This window comes from Phoenix dactylifera, chromosome 3, assembly GCF_051530095.1.
Source record: "Phoenix dactylifera cultivar Ajwa chromosome 3, Ajwa_hap1_PhDact_Kaust_v1.1, whole genome shotgun sequence".
Taxonomy (NCBI): Eukaryota; Viridiplantae; Streptophyta; class Magnoliopsida; order Arecales; family Arecaceae; genus Phoenix; species Phoenix dactylifera.
Window position 1 is genome coordinate 3,553,822 of NC_143192.1, and position 13,344 is coordinate 3,567,165.

Here is a 13,344-nt window from a genome sequence, read left to right on the forward strand (position 1 = left end):
TTTTGGATGAGAGGACGCTGAGCAGAGTCCTGCGCATTCCGGTTTATAGATCGCCATGAGGGCGGGTGACTGGTTGTCTGAGCTTTCAACAAAGGGTAAGAATCCTTGTACGCCAATCCTACATGATATACATATTTTTGCACTATATATGTTTGATATGCTATAATCCAGACAAAGCAAAATAGTTTTATATTTAATTATATTTTGATCGTGTTGGCTTGTGGTTGGTAGTGTGATGGATGCTTGTATGTGTATAACTTATACCTGCATAATTGAATTTATGGATGTGGTGGTATGGACTAACCATGTTATAGCGATTGCCCTGTCACGGGCCGGAAACGTGACCATGGTTAGTCTAGGCCGGAAATAAAGTGGAAAAGGGAATGGATGTGTGTTTGTGAATTGATTAAATGAACAGGGACTTTGGGCTTATCTCGTTATTATTGATTGCCCCATCATAGGCTGGAAATGTGATATTATCGATTGCCCCGTCACAGGCTGGAAATGTGATACCATCGGTTGCCCCGTCACAGGCTGGAAATGTGATACTATCGATTGCCCCGTCACAGGCTGGAAATGTGATACTATCGATTGCCCCGTCACAGGCTGGAAATGTGATACTATCGATTGCCCCATCACAGGCTGGAAATGTGATACTATCGATTGCCCCGTCACGGGCCGGAAACGTGACCGGGATGTAGCCCAAAGTCGGAAAGATAATTGATCCGGATCAAGTTAATATAGAATGGAAAGAAAAAGCATTGAAAATATTAATGAAGATTTATGAGCTATCGTATGCTATATCATTCTTGCGTGGTTGGACTTTCATTGATATTTGACGTACATACTTATATTGATTATTTGAGTCTTTTGATAGCCGGTTTATGATTTCATGAAATGTGCATCGATTTGTCGTGGCTTTCAAATTCATATTATTATTGTGTTGGTATGGATGTGTAGGGATTCTTACTGGGCTGTAAAGCTCACCCCCTTTTTCTTCTTTTTCTTTATCAGAGTTGCAGGATGCATAGTTTTGGATGGGATGGGCGCAGAGTGCTAGACTAGTAGCAAAGGGTTATAATCAAGAAGAAGGCATAGATTTTGATGAAACCTTTGCTCCCGTAGCTAGACTTGAGGCAATTAGACTTCTATTAGCATATGCATGCTCTAAGGACTTCAAACTATATCAAATGGATGTAAAGAGTGCCTTTCTAAATGGGTTTATTAATGAGGAGGTGTATGTAGAACAACCTCCTGGTTTTGAAAATCATCAATACCCTAATCATGTGTATAAACTGAACAAAGCACTTTATGGACTAAAACAAGCACCTAGAGCATGGTATGAGAGACTTAGTAAATTCCTATTAGAACATGAATTCTCTAGGAGAAATGTAGATACAACATTATTTCTGAAAAAGAAAAATAAGGATATGTTATTAGTACAGATTTATGTTGATGATATCATTTTCGGTGCTACTAACAATCGCCTCTGCGAGGAATTTGCTGATTTGATGCAGAGTGAGTTTGAGATGAGCATGATGGGAGAGCTGAACTACTTCCTCGGGCTTCAAATCAAACAATCTGAAGGAGGCATCTTCATCAATCAAGCAAAATATATCAAGGAGATGCTCAAGAAGTTTGATATGGAGGAAAACAAGTCAATCAGCACCCCCATGAGCTCATCATGTAAGTTAGACCAAGATGAATCAGGTAAATCTGTAAATCAAAAACTTTATAGAGGTATGATAGGTTCTTTACTGTATCTTACTGCAAGTAGGCCTGATATTATGTTTAGTGTGTGCATGTGTGCTAGATATCAGGCTAATCCTAAAGAATCACACCTAGCTGCAGTTAAGAGAATCTTTAAATACTTAATTGGAACTAAGAACATAGGGCTGTGGTACTCTAAAGAATCTAGCCTAAACTTAATAGGGTACATAGATTCAGACTTCGCTGGATGTAAGCTTGATAGAAAAAGTACCAGCGGGTCCTGTCAATTTCTAGGAGAAAACCTAATCTCATGGTTTAGCAAGAAACAAAACTCGGTTGCATTATCCACTGCAGAAGCTGAATATGTTGCAGCCGGGAGTTGTTGTGCTCAAATCTTATGGATTAAACAACAATTAGAAGATTATGGCATTAAACAAGATAAACTCCCCATTAATTGTGATAACACAAGTGCCATAAATCTCACTAAAAATCCAATTCAACACTCAAGAACTAAACACATTGAGATAAGACATCACTTCATAAGAGATCATGTATTGAATGGTGATGTGTCACTCCAATTTGTGTGTACTGATAATCAATTAGCAGACATTTTTACAAAACCCCTAAGTGAAGAGAGGTTTAGTGTGCTTAGAAGGGGATTAGGAGTGATTGATCCATCCTAGTGGGGTTTTTCACTAGATTAATTGATTTTGATGATTAGAATGAGGTTAAAATAGAGTTTCTATGCAGTGATCATCAAATCAGTCCTTAATTAGGTGATTTTCCCTCATTTGGCACGATTATGGCATGGTTTTTAGGTGCGTGCCAAGGTTAGAGACGACTCGAGTAAGTTTCAGAGCCGGCTCCTAAGGGGGAGTCGACTCGCGCATTTGCGGGAGTCGACTCGCAAAGTTGGCAGCTGAGGGGGAGTCGACTCGCACACTGTCGGGAGTCGACTCGCGCATATTCTGGAGTCGACTCGAGGTCGAGTCGACTCGCGACTCAGGGGAGTCGACTCGCAGTCGGGATCCGACTTTTTAACCCTAGGTTTGTCGTTTCGCAAACACTTTTCCTCAAGCCGCCACTGTTCACAAAGCCCTAGAGCCGACTCCTAGGTCATCCCCGATCGTCTCCAAGCCCTTTTCCCGTCGATTTTTCGCCGGACATTGAGTTTCCGTCCGTTCCTAGGTCATTTCCGGTCCGTCCCGAGCTTCCTCTGTCGGTCCTTCACCGTCCTCTAGGTATTTTTCTTCCCGTTTAGGTCAAGATGCCTCGTAAGACCGTCGTTAGGAAGAGGTCCCGTCCCGAGGCCGGTCCCGAGCGGCGCTCCAAGGCGCGGCACGATCCCGCGAGGCAACCACCTCCGGATCGTTCCCCGCCTAGGGTGGTTCTCGTTAGGCCGTTGGCCGGGAAGGCCGTCACCTCTGGGAGGTTTGTCGATTTCGACTATCTCTCCCGGGAGGGGTTCACCATAGGCGATAGGCTTAGAGCCCAGGGCCTAGAGTACTTCCTCACCTTGGACCTTCCCACCTATCCTGGCCTAGTTCAAGAGTTTTACAGTACCGTCCATCGGGGAGATGGAGGTATCGAGGGCACGGTAGTAGGTGTCCCGTTGCGTGTCACAGAGGACCTCATTGCCCATATCCTTCACCTTCCATTAGTAGGGGTGGCTCCCGCACACCCTGAGGATAGAGTTGCGGCCCTTACGGTCGTCTTAGGGCATCCACCTCAGTCCCCCCTAGATGAGGTATCTGCTAGCTCACTTCCTATTGAAGTGAGAATCCTTTTGAGCATTCTGTCCAGGTCCATCTTCCCTAAGACAGGGAGATTTGATTTTGTGAATGAGAGGGACTTAGCTATCATGTCTTATATCCTTCAGGACACCCCGATCAACTTCCTAAAGCTCATTTATAGGTATATGTGTGAGCCCCTAGATAGACCTAGGCTCTCACTCCCATACGGGATGTTATTCACTCTTCTTTTTAGGCAGTACGAGATTCCCATTCCTGAGAGGGAACCCTCTCGTGCCTTGCGATGGACTGATCGCTTATGTACGGGGACTATGCACAGGATGGGGTTTCGGAAGAGAGAAGGGATCTGGGTTAGGAAGTCCACTCTCACTGCTCAGACCACCAGACCATCACCCAGTCCTGAGCCAGATTCAGACTACCCAGACCTTCTAGACCATCCAGACCTCCCATCCACTCCTCCTGCTCCTACCACCTCTGCCGGACCTTTCTCCTCAGTTCTACCATCTATGGAGGTCCGTATTGATACAGAGCAGCTCCGGGAGCTGCGGCAGGAGATCGTCCGAGATCTGAGGGATGAGCTGCTTCGGGAGCTCCGAGGTGCGGTGCCTGCCCCCATTCCTGCACCCGTATCTTCTCAGCTGGTCCCTTCCTTGACAGCCGTGACTGACATGACGGCTCATGTACGGGAAGAGATCTACAATGTCCGGAGTTTGGTCCAGGCCCAGTTCCACAGCATGAGTGAGGTCACGAGCTCCACTCGACAGATGCGAGAGGAGATAGGTCGTGACATGCACACCACCACCGAGGGGGCCGAGCGCTTGGCGAATGTACTCATCGACAAGCTGGACGCACTTCAGACATCGGTGACTGGGCTTCAGGCGTCGGTGACAGAGCTCTCCACTACACATAGCAGAGCCACCACGTCTATTATCACGCAGCTCGGACATGTGACAGATGCAGTCACCCTCCTCATGGAGCAGAGCCGATTGAGAGGAGGAGCACCATCCTCGAGAGGAGGTGCCACATCCTCCAGAGGAGGAGATGCATCCTCGAGAGGGGGAGCTTCATCCTCGAGGAGGACATAGATGTGTTTGAGTTGTGTTTTGTCTTGCTTTGCTTTACTTATTGTATTCTCACATGTATTCACATTCATATCAATACAATGAGTAGACATTTTATCTTCAATTATGTGCTTTGCTTTATGATTGATTGTGTGTGATTACCTCCTTTTTGGTATGATGACAAAAAGGGGGAGAAATATGTATAAAATGTGTAAAAGGGAAGAAATATGAAAAAATATGTAAAAGAAATCAATGGAAATAAATAAAAAGATAAACTCTTAAAAACACACTCAAATTTGTTCTAAGTGGATTCGGTACCTCGAGGCTCATTATCTCTCTTTTGGGGCTCCTAATGGAGTAATCTCCAGAATCTATTCAAGGGATATTCGGAGATTAGCTGAATCCTACTCAAGAACAAATTGACAGATTTTTCCTCTAAAAAGATAAAATTCAGTTCAAAAACTTCAAAGTATTAAAAGGAAATTCAGAGAATCAAAACATAGTTGAATGCATATGTTGAGGGGGAGAATCTGAATTTTAATCAAGCTAAATCATTAATGACATATAAGCCAAACAATTGATTGCATAATATGAAGGCTTATATAATTCCAAATGAAAGGGGGAGCTTTAACTCCGAAATTTAATGTTTCACTCCTTTCAAACTTGGATAAATTAAATTATCAGACATTTGAATTCATTTATGGATTTTACTTCATTGTTTTATGAGCAATTCATTTTACATATACTCAAAGTTTTGTCATCATCAAAAAGGGGGAGATTGTGGAGTGATTGATTAAAACCCCATTTGATTTTGATGAGCTCAAAGCATTTGAGTATATCTTGTGATTACTAATGAATTCAATTGAGTGTTTCAGTGAAAATCCTATCCAAGTGTCTCTAGATTTGGTTCATAGTATTTTGGATAAGGTAAGAAGTCTGCTGAACCAAAGTCTGAGACTCGAGTCGACTCCCGAGTATCACGAGTCGACTCCAAGCGTATCAAGTTCACTGGCACGAGCTCGAGTCGACTCCAAAGAAGGTAAGAGTCGACTCTCAGAGGAACACAAGGAAAAAGTCAGAGAACGATTTTCGGACTCTGAGATTCGAGTCGACTCCCGGAGTACGCGAGTCGACTCCGAGACTGAGCGACCATCAACAGACAGAAGACCATGTTACTGCCTCTGAGATTCGAGTCGACTCACAGACAGCTCGAGTCGACTCCGAGACAAGCTTCACGTCAAAAGGCAGAAGACCAACTTTCGGAAACTGAGAGCCGAGTCGACTCCAAGGAAGTTCGAGTCGACTCCAAGATTGGATGAGCCAAAAGACAGAGAATCGGGAGTTCGGGCTCTGAGATTCGAGTCGACTCCCAGGACAGTCGAGTCGACTCGAGTGGACAAAATTCAAAATTGGATCCACGGACTTCAGTGGATGAGCCGACTCCAAAATTGCCAGGTCAGCTCCAGAAGTTGGCGAGTCGACTCCAGGTCAAGACGAGTCGACTCCCAGTCAAGACGGCAACTTTAATTCAAATTTGGAACAGTTGCCGAGTCGACTCCGGAAAAGCGTGAGTCGACTCCTGCTACAGCCGAGTCGACTCCTGATCGCGCGAGTCGACTCCAACCCACCAACGGTCATATTGTCAGGCTGCGCAGAGTGTGCAGAACGGCCAGAAAAAGCAGAGTAACGGCTAGTTTCCGTGGGGGTTGGCTTAAATAGCCACAGAGGACTGTAGCAAGGCAGGGAACAGATATTCCACTCCAAGCATTCAAGTTTTCAAGCTCTCCAAGTGCTCTTAAACGAAAAAGGGAAGATCTGCATTTACTGCTCCAACAACTTCTTCCCAACAATCAAAGCTTCCTCCTCCTGCATTCAAGTCGACCACTCTTTCAAGAGGAGACCGGAGTTCCAGAAGCCATACCTCTTCACCAGCTTAAAAGCGTTTGAGGGCTTCTAACTCCTTTACGATTATATTGTTTTAAATCTGCTTTTTGAGAAGCTATTTTCTGTTTTCTTCTATCTCTTGTATTTACTTGATTCAATCGGGGGATTGAATCAAGGGGTTTAAGGTTGGTTGGTGAGCCAAGTTAAAACCAACGTGTGTAAGGGTTTGATTGTGAGCCCGGGAAAACAATCGGGGTTGGTTCTAGTCGGTGAGCCTGGGAAAACCGACCGAGTTCGTTGTGAGCTCGTAAAACAACAAGTTTGGTTGTGAGCTTGCAAAACAACCGGCTGTAATCCAAGGGGGTTATAGTGAAATTTCTAAGTGAGACTTGGGGAGTGGACGTAGGAGCAAGGGTTAGCTCCGAACCACTATAAAACTTTGTGTTTGTAGTGCATTGTCTCTCATCTTCTTCCCCGCACATTACTCACAGCACTAGGCTTTAATTAAATAACTTGCTATAGTTTTTAATTAATCATCCACAAAGTTTTAATTAGCCAAATTATTTTAAAAACCCAATTCACCCCCCCCCCCCTCTTGGGTTGTCTATCTGGGCAACAAGTGGTATCAGAGCCAAAAACTCTTCCACTCAAGAGTTAAAAGATCAAAATGACAACCCCATTTGGATCTTCTCACATTGAGGGTCAGTCCACCCAAAGACCCCCTTTCTTCAATGGATCTGACTACTCATACTGGAAGGCTAGGATGAGAATATTCATCCAAGCCCAAGACTATGAGATGTGGTCCATTGTAGTAAATTGGCCATACATCCCATCCATTTACGTAGATGGTGTTAAGGTACCTAAACTAGAAATGGACTGGGATGAACATGACATGAGGAAGGCACAATTAAACTCTAAAGCAATGAATGTCTTCTATTGTGCCTTAGACCGTAATGAATTCAATAGGATTTCAACTTGTAATTCAGCAAAAGAAATTTGGGACAGACTTGAAGTGACCCATGAGGGCACGAATCAAGTCAAGGAATCCAAAATAAACATCTTGGTTCATAAATATGAACTATTTAAAATGGATTCAAATGAAACAATCACATCCATGTTCACTAGGTTTACTGATATTGTCAATGGTCTAAAAAGCCTTGGCAAGAACTATACTAACAGTGAGCTTGTCAGGAAAATCCTTCGGTGTCTACCGAGGTCGTGGGAAGCTAAAGTGACAGCAATCCAAGAAGCCAAGGACTTGAACAAGCTACCACTTGAGGAGCTTCTTGGATCCCTCATGACGCACGAGCTCACCATGAAACAACACAACGAGAAAGAGTCCTCCCATAAGAAAAAGGTAATAGCCCTTAAATCTACATCTTCTAACAAGGACTTGTCTTGCAGCAGCAGCAGTGAAGAAAAAGAAGATGAGGAAAATGGTGGTGAGGCTCTTCTTGTGCGCAAGTTCAAGAAATTCATCAACCACAAGAAGTCCTATCATCAAAGGAGAGGCCCCTCAAATTCCTACCGCAAAGACAAAGGTAAGGAAAGGGAAAATGAGGGGATTGGTTGTTACGAGTGCAAGAAGCCGGGTCACATAAGAGCGGAGTGCCCCTTACTGAAGAAGGGGAGTAAGTACAAGAAGAAAAAGGCACTTGTCACTACCCTATCGGACTCCGACTCATCATCCTCCTCATCAGATGATGAACAAGAAGAGAAGGCCAATTTCTGTTTCATGGCCAACGAAAACGAGGTAACTTCCGACACGCATCCTGATTTTTCTTTTGATGAACTTTATGATGCATTTAATGAATTAATGGTAGAATATAAGGCTATAAATCTTAAGAATAAAGAACTGAAAATAACTAATCAATCATACCTACATAAATACGATAAATTAGTTAAGGATAAGGATTTAATCACCAAAGAAAATATAGAACTTAAAACAAGCAACCAACTTTTAACTCAAAAGACCAACACCTTAACTAAAGAAAATGAAAAACTAACTAAGGAATTTTCAGAACTTAAAAAATATAAACAAACCTTAGATAAGGATCTTACTAAAGAACTTAATGATCTAAAAGCCGAAAATCAGACACTAACTAAAGAACTTAACAAATACAAACCCTTAGTTGAAAGATTTACCTATAGTTCTAAAAAATTAAACATGATACTAAATAGTCAACGTGCAGTGTTTAATAAAGCCGGTTTAGGATATAAACCAAGGAATAAGCAAAAACTTCTTAGTAACTTCTTTGTTAAAGCTGGGGAAACAAAAACTAAGAAAATAACCTGCTTTTGTTGTGGTACAGTAGGCCATAAAGCAAATGTATGTAATTTTAGGAAAAGTAAAACTAAAAGAAAAATTAAAAGGGTATGGGTTCCAAAAGGAACCAACTTGACTAACCATGAAGGACCCAAGAAAACTTGGGTACCTAAGATGACATGATTTACTTGTGTAGGAGTGTCTTGCAGCCAAGGTCAACAAAAATTGCTGGTATTTGGATAGTGGCTGCTCAAGGCACATGACGGGTGATAAAGACCAATTTTTTACCCTTGAAGCTAAGAAGGGAGGTGCTGTGACGTTTGGAGACAACAACCAAGGTCACATCATTGGTATTGGTAAAGTTCAAATCACCCCTTCTACTTTTATAGATAATGTTAGATATGTTGATGGTCTTAAGCATAACTTGTTAAGCATCAGTCAATTATGTGATAAAGGATATGATGTTATGTTTAAACCATCACTATGTATTATAACAAATCCTAATGATAATAGCTTAGTTTTTAAAGGGATTAGACGTGGAAATGTATATGTTGTAGACCTAGAAGATCTTGCAAAACATAACCAATGTCTAGTTGTAAATGAAACTAAAGATAATGATGCTAGTTGGTTATGGCACCATAAGTTAGGTCATGCAAGCATGGACACAATAACTAAATTAGTTAAAAGAGACTCCGTGATAGGTTTGCCAAAATTAAAATTTGAAAAGAACAAAATATGTGAAGCATGTCAATTTGGCAAACAATCTAGGAACTCTTTTAAATCCATAAAATGTGTCTCTACCTCTAGGCCTCTAGAATTATTACACATGGACCTATTTGGTCCAACTAGAACAACAAGCCTAGGTGGAAATAAATATGGTCTAGTCATAGTAGATGATTACTCTAGGTACACATGGGTCATGTTTCTAGCACATAAGGACCAAGCATTTTCAATGTTTAAAAAGTTCCATAAGGAAGTAACAAATGCTAGAGAGTCTTCAGTCATAGCTATTAGAAGTGACCATGGTACCGAATTCGAAAATCAATTATTTGATGAATTTTGTAGTAAAAAGGGGATAACCCATAATTTTTCTGCACCTAGGACACCACAACAAAATGGAGTTGTGGAAAGGAAGAATAGAACTCTAGAGAAAATGGCTAGAACGATGTTATGTGAAAGTAACCTCCCTAAGTACTTTTGGGGAGAAGCCATTAATACTTCTTGCCATATATTAAATAGAGTTTTATTAAGACCCATTATAAAGAAAACACCTTATGAACTGTGGAAAAACAGAAAACCAAAAGTTAACTATTTTCATGTTTTTGGATGTAGGTGTTTTGTACATAATAATGGGAAAGATAATCTAGGAAAATTTGATCCTAAATCTGATGAAGGAATATTCCTAGGTTATTCTACAACTAGTAAAGCCTATAAAATCTTTAATAAAAGAACCCTAGTTATAGAAGAATCTATACATGTTGTTTTTGATGACTCCAGTGACATCTCATCTAGTAAGAAGGTTAATTTTGATGATGATATTGAAATACTTGAAGAAAAGATAGATGAGATGGGATTACAAGATGATAATCAAAAGTTGATTGAAGGAGAATCGTCAAACCAAGATCCTATAGTGGATCATGGGCTAGCTAAAGCTTGGAGGTATGCTCACGGGCATCCTAAGGAACTAATTCTAGATGATCCATCACAACCGGTTAGGACTAGAGCATCCCTTAGGAATTTGAATAATCATCTAGCTTTTGTTTCACACTTTGAGCCCAAACATACAGAAGAAGCCGAAAATGATGTAAATTGGATAAATGCAATGCAAGAAGAACTAAATCAATTTACTAGAAACAAGGTTTGGGATCTAGTGGAGAGACCTTCTGAATATCCAATTATAGGTACTAAATGGATATATAAAAATAAGCTAGATGAAAATGGAATTGTTATAAGGAATAAGGCTAGACTAGTAGCAAAGGGTTATAATCAAGAAGAAGGCATAGATTTTGATGAAACCTTTGCTCCCGTAGCTAGACTTGAGGCAATTAGACTTCTATTAGCATATGCATGCTCTAAGGACTTCAAACTATATCAAATGGATGTAAAGAGTGCCTTTCTAAATGGGTTTATTAATGAGGAGGTGTATGTAGAACAACCTCCTGGTTTTGAAAATCATCAATACCCTAATCATGTGTATAAACTGAACAAAGCACTTTATGGACTAAAACAAGCACCTAGAGCATGGTATGAGAGACTTAGTAAATTCCTATTAGAACATGAATTCTCTAGGAGAAATGTAGATACAACATTATTTCTGAAAAAGAAAAATAAGGATATGTTATTAGTACAGATTTATGTTGATGATATCATTTTCGGTGCTACTAACAATCGCCTCTGCGAGGAATTTGCGGATTTGATGCAGAGTGAGTTTGAGATGAGCATGATGGGAGAGCTGAACTACTTCCTCGGGCTTCAAATCAAACAATCTGAAGGAGGCATCTTCATCAATCAAGCAAAATATATCAAGGAGATGCTCAAGAAGTTTGATATGGAGGAAAACAAGTCAATCAGCACCCCCATGAGCTCATCATGTAAGTTAGACCAAGATGAATCAGGTAAATCTGTAAATCAAAAACTTTATAGAGGTATGATAGGTTCTTTACTGTATCTTACTGCAAGTAGGCCTGATATTATGTTTAGTGTGTGCATGTGTGCTAGATATCAGGCTAATCCTAAAGAATCACACCTAGCTGCAGTTAAGAGAATCTTTAAATACTTAATTGGAACTAAGAACATAGGGCTGTGGTACTCTAAAGAATCTAGCCTAAACTTAATAGGGTACATAGATTCAGACTTCGCTGGATGTAAGCTTGATAGAAAAAGTACCAGCGGGTCCTGTCAATTTCTAGGAGAAAACCTAATCTCATGGTTTAGCAAGAAACAAAACTCGGTTGCATTATCCACTGTAGAAGCTGAATATGTTGCAGCCGGGAGTTGTTGTGCTCAAATCTTATGGATTAAACAACAATTAGAAGATTATGGCATTAAACAAGATAAAATCCCCATTAATTGTGATAACACAAGTGCCATAAATCTCACTAAAAATCCAATTCAACACTCAAGAACTAAACACATTGAGATAAGACATCACTTCATAAGAGATCATGTATTGAATGGTGATGTGTCACTCCAATTTGTGTATACTGATAATCAATTAGCAGACATTTTTACAAAACCCCTAAGTGAAGAGAGGTTTAGTGTGCTTAGAAGGGGATTAGGAGTGATTGATCCATCCTAGTGGGGTTTTTCACTAGATTAATTGATTTTGATGATTAGAATGAGGTTAAAATAGAGTTTCTATGCAGTGATCATCAAATCAGTCCTTAATTAGGTGATTTTCCCTCATTTGGCACGATTATGGCATGGTTTTTAGGTGCGTGCCAAGGTTAGAGACGACTCGAGTAAGTTTCAGAGCCGGCTCCTAAGGGGGAGTCGACTCGCGCATTTGCGGGAGTCGACTCGCAAAGTTGGCAGCTGAGGGGGAGTCGACTCGCACACTGTCGGGAGTCGACTCGCGCATATTCTGGAGTCGACTCGAGGTCGAGTCGACTCGCGACTCAGGGGAGTCGACTCGCAGTCGGGATCCGACTTTTTAACCCTAGGTTTGTCGTTTCGCAAACACTTTTCCTCAAGCCGCCACTGTTCACAAAGCCCTAGAGCCGACTCCTAGGTCATCCCCGATCGTCTCCAAGCCCTTTTCCCGTCGATTTTTCGCCGGACATTGAGTTTCCGTCCGTTCCTAGGTCATTTCCGGTCCGTCCCGAGCTTCCTCTGTCGGTCCTTCACCGTCCTCTAGGTATTTTTCTTCCCGTTTAGGTCAAGATGCCTCGTAAGACCGTCGTTAGGAAGAGGTCCCGTCCCGAGGCCGGTCCCGAGCGGCGCTCCAAGGCGCGGCACGATCCCGCGAGGCAACCACCTCCGGATCGTTCCCCGCCTAGGGTGGTTCTCGTTAGGCCGTTGGCCGGAAAGGCCGTCACCTCTGGGAGGTTTGTCGATTTCGACTATCTCTCCCGGGAGGGGTTCACCATAGGCGATAGGCTTAGAGCCCAGGGCCTAGAGTACTTCCTCACCTTGGACCTTCCCACCTATCCTGGCCTAGTTCAAGAGTTTTACAGTACCGTCCATCGGGGAGATGGAGGTATCGAGGGCACGGTAGTAGGTGTCCCGTTGCGTGTCACAGAGGACCTCATTGCCCATATCCTTCCCCTTCCATTAGTAGGGGTGGCTCCCGCACACCCTGAGGATAGAGTTGCGGCCCTTACGGTCGTCTTAGGGCATCCACCTCAGTCCCCCCTAGATGAGGTATCTGCTAGCTTACTTCCTATTGAAGTGAGAATCCTTTTGAGCATTCTGTCCAGGTCCATCTTCCCTAAGACAGGGAGATTTGATTTTGTGAATGAGAGGGACTTAGCTATCATGTCTTATATCCTTCAGGACACCCCGATCAACTTCCCAAAGCTCATTTATAGGTATATGTGTGAGCCCCTAGATAGACCTAGGCTCTCACTCCCATACGGGATGTTATTCACTCTTCTTTTTAGGCAGTACGAGATTCCCATTCCTGAGAGGGAACCCTCTCGTGCCTTGCGATGGACTGATCGCTTATGTACGG